Here is a 4,779-nt window from a genome sequence, read left to right as displayed (position 1 = left end):
TTAAGTGACAACCAAAACTTTTGTATGAAAGGATTCTCTGTTGGTTTAGAAACTATACTTACAACGGGAATTTATTTGTGAAAATTCTTTACTAGTAGAAAATCCGCTCGTCAAAAATGGCGCCGTTGCCGGGGAATTACAAACGTGTGCCTTATTATTGGTTATTGTAAATATTTACTTTTTCGTTTCTTTGTTAGTGTTTCTAGTTTTAGGAGTTTATTTTCATTAATTTCTATTAGTTTTTATTTCTTTTGCTACTATGAATTCTCGCCCCTCTGGCTTTAAGTTTGGTTCCAATGTTGTTGTAAGGAATGGAAGCTATAATGAGAACAGGCATCAAGGTTGGAAGAATCAAAGATGGGAGGAGCCACAAGGATTTTATCAACCCTCTTGGCAACAACCCCCTCCAATGCGCTATAACCAACAACCATTCTGTGATGTATACCAAGACAATAGTTATGGTGGACCCTTTCGTGACAAACCACCTCCACCAAATTACTATGGTCAAGAGCCATTCCAGGGAGCGTACCAAGATGATAGATATGGTGGACCCCTTTGTAGTTACCAACAAGCCCCGCCATATGCTGATGAACCACCTCCTCAACATAGGTTTGAACCACCATACTCATAAGCCACCTACAACCATTCACCTCCATATGACCCCAATCCTTATCCATCACACCAACCACCATATGAACCACACCCAGAACCACTACCTCAATATTCACCATCTCCATATCCTTATCAAGAAGAACCACCTCCGTATTATGAGCCCTCTCTCCCAACAAATGAACCTTCCTATCCACCCCAACCTCCATTTGATAACAACACACTCATCTCTAACATCATTGGTCTTACCTCACTCCAAAATCTTATATCCCGCATGAACTAATCTCTACCTCCAATATTCAACCCTCAAGCTCTAGTGCGCTTCTTTTTCAACCACATAATGATCTTTCCATCCCATCACCATCCTCCATGGAAGAGCACCCACATCCATCAATCCAAGAGCAAGATTATCCTAATTATGCTATTTATATGGAACAAGAAAGAAGAAATCATCTTCGCGAATCCATACTTCATAAGAAGCGGTGGCAGTGGTTGGTGGTTCTTTTGTGATTGTAAGATTGAGAGAGTAAGACTGAGTGAAGTTGAGAGAGAAAAGGAGACGGTGAGGGTTGAGAGATTAGGGATTTATGGTTTTTTTATATATAAAATAGAAAAACGAACCGGTCAGTTATTTAAAACTGTCGGTCAACCGGTTTTATCAAAACTATCATGTCCGAACCAGTTTTATAATTAAACATATTTTTTTTAAATTTGTGTTAGAGAAGGAATTTAGTGATTGAAAATTTGAGTCATTGAAAAAAAATATCAAAGCTCTTTAGGAAGATAGAAACAGAGACAGAAAAATAGAGACAGATGGTTCCATTTATGACCTTTTGTTCGTATCGTAAAATTCGATTTTTTCTATGTGAATTCTAATTTTTTTCCTCTTTCCATCTCTATTCCTAATTTTTCTTTTTCCCCATTCCTATACAAACAAAAAAAGTCAGAATACCAAACTTTACTTTTTCAAACAATTTTTATACATATATTTGACGAAAATTAAATAAATAAAAGTTAAAGATAAATTTAAAGAAAGATTGGTAAAAGAGGATGAAAAAGAATAATGTATCAAATTCATCATTTAGGAATTTAGGGATAATATGCAGAAAAAAAAATTTTAAAGGTAATTTGATCTATCCAAATCAATTTTTTAATTAAACCATTTGTATAAAATAAACCAATTTTTTTCAAACCAAATGGTAACATGTGTCAACCATCCAAAAATAACGAGAGAGTGAGTATGCTCGAACTCATCGCTGAAGGAGCCTTTGGTCTTGCCGTACGGCCATGAGCCTAGTAGGCAGGGCATCGTTCGGACTCATTGGTTGAGGTCGGAAGCCCGGGGGATGCTTGACCGTTCCGTTGCTTGTTCGTTATTTTTTCTGAGAGGGGGTTTTGTCAATTACGGTTCCTTAGGCGTCATAATGACGTTTAATACGAAGGGAAATTTTTTTATCCTTTTTCCTTTTTGCCCTTCACCCCTTCGTATTTCATTTGAAACATGGGAGTTTTGTTTGTAATCGTTTCTCTTTTTACATTTTTTTTATTGCAACTTCTTCTTCCTCTTTCACTTCTCTATTCTTCCTTTTATGAATTTTGCTGGTCCATCCGTGCATTGTGCATTGGTTTATCCTACTTTTCGCGCTTCTCTCCTACTTATTTCCCACAATCAGGTTGGTATTTGCTTCGCTTCTTGTGTGTATTTTAACCTGCTTTTTTGTTTTTCCTTTCAATTGGCTTGCTTCTGTTTTTGTCTATTTGAAATTTTGTTTTTCTGGGTAGAAGTGGTAGGAAATAGGGACACTACTGTTCTTGGTGTTGCTTTGTGGTTGTTTTAGTAATAGATAAATGGGGAATGTGTCGTAGCTTTTTAGGCTTCCTTTAGGCGCGTTAGTGAAAGTATTTTCATGTTTTCCTTATTTGCGGAGTAGGCTAATAGTGGTACCCCTTTTTTAGGTATGGTTGATAAACTACAATTTTATGGTTTATTTTGTATTGAATTTAGTGGATTTCATCAACCTTTCCTACACTTATTCCCTAAAATAGCATAGTTTTGTGAATTCTTCCGAGTTTGCACTTAAGATTGAAAACATGCTTTTTAGGCTCTTAAATTTCTATTAATTCACTTTAATTTTATTTCATAGCTTGATGTATTTGATGAAGTGATTTTAGGTTTCCAAGGCAAGTATGGATTGAAGGAGTGAGGAGAAAGCATGCAAAAGTGAAAAATTTATGAAGAAATGAAGTTTGGAGTGTTTTACAGCCATGCATACGCACAGGCATTCATGCATATGCATAACTGTAGTTTTACATCCATGCGTACGCACAAGAATTGATGCATATGCACAATTATGTTTTTCTACAACCATGCGTACGCATGGTCAGGTATGCATATGCACGAATACGATCACGTGAGTCATTAATGAGAAGACGCTGGGGGGCAATTTCAGGACCTGCCAAAGCCCAATCCAACTCATTTCTGAAGCTATTAGAGTCCAAATTCAAGAAGGATGAAGAGAGCAATTAGGGTTTAGTTAGAATAATGTTTTAGGTTATATTATAGAGAGAGAAGCTATCTCTTCTCTCTAGAATTATGGTAGATTAGATTAAATTTCTCTTAGGTTTAGGTTTTAATTCTTGTCTTGATTTAGTTTTTCTTGCAAATTCTTGTTGCTACATCTTTCTCTTAGTTTTACTTGTTATTTCTTTTATTTGGTTGCTCTTATGTTATTGAACTCTTGCTGATTTTCATTTCCTTTAATGCAATTGATGCCTTTTTATGTTTCTTATTATTTAATTGAGTTGTTATTATTACTGTAACGACCTAATTTTTAGTATGTCTAGATCATACCAGAAACTGAGCGTTACCAACTTGTCTTCCTAATTATTATCTATTATTTATTATATGAGCCTGATTCGCTGTTAAAAACGTAGTTATTTTGCGAGGTACCTTTTTTTTTTGAAAATGTTTGGATTAACAAACAGAATCATTCATAATCAATTCACAAGTAACAACAGATAAAATAGTTATAAACAACCACACATACATACATCACAAGTAGTTGACAACATTCGGTGATTCAGCCTTTATTAGAGTATAGACTTTTAGTTAGAACACCCCTAGATATAGCTAGATAATAACCATATACATATATATACATACAACATCCCAGGCCCTGACCTGTTCAAGAAGTCCCTAAGCTGGCATCCAGGCAAGCCTAGACTCTATACTCACCTAGTCCCTCTAAACTACTAAACTGAGGGAAAGTACGTTCTAAGTCTTCAAAACTCAAGTCAGGTGGAACGACATCAAAAGGTAGAACATCATCTGCTACTCCTCTGCACGATCAGACATTGCCATATGACGTCTATCTGGTACCTCATCAAGTAGCCACACAACAAGAGTCTCGTACACAGGATTTGGGTTAAAGTTCACGTACAAATGGGGTGCAGATATTGGCTGGTCTCACAGTATATACATATAAACAAAGAACGAGATTCACCCTAGACTCAGAAGACTACCTAGAGTGGAATCCTCTTGGCGAAATGGTCATCAATAGATTACGGAAGGGTACTCTTGCTTCCATCTGAAGGGGGAAGGGAGAGAGAAGGGTTAAGAACTGCGGAGCTCTTAGTAGGGCCGGGGTTATTAGTTACGTTCATTAATTCTGTGTTGTTTAGCAGATGAATAGCAAAACACAAAGAAGCAGTAAATAGAAGAAACAGATAAATAGAGAAAATAGAGAAAACAAAAAGTAAAACACGAATAAAAGAATACAAGAAAATAAGACACAGACACAGAGAATAGAATACAAATAAACAAGGCATACATTTATTCAGTAATTATAACAGATGAAATGCACAACCAAGTATGATGCATGTCTGTCCTATGCAGGCCATGAGCTCACGTGTCGATTTACACCCTGCAGCCCGACATTACCTAGGAACAAGTCCCAGATATGGCTTCCCTTTGTGTCCTTAGTGCATGTGTGTCGGTGGTAAGAATACCACTCCTTCGTGACTACCGGAAGTTGGCGCAAAGCCCGACCCCATAATATACGCACGCACAAGGAGAAACAGTGATCCTCAGTTCGTGGGCGTCCCCGAGATCATTCACAAATAAAACAATGACCCTCAGTTCATGGTTTTCCCGAGATCAACATACAACAA

The sequence above is a fragment of the Arachis hypogaea genome, chromosome 13 (assembly GCF_003086295.3).
Source record: "Arachis hypogaea cultivar Tifrunner chromosome 13, arahy.Tifrunner.gnm2.J5K5, whole genome shotgun sequence".
NCBI classification, from domain to species: Eukaryota; Viridiplantae; Streptophyta; class Magnoliopsida; order Fabales; family Fabaceae; genus Arachis; species Arachis hypogaea.
The sequence above is the reverse complement of the archived record's forward strand: the minus strand, read 5'-3'. Positions refer to the sequence as shown.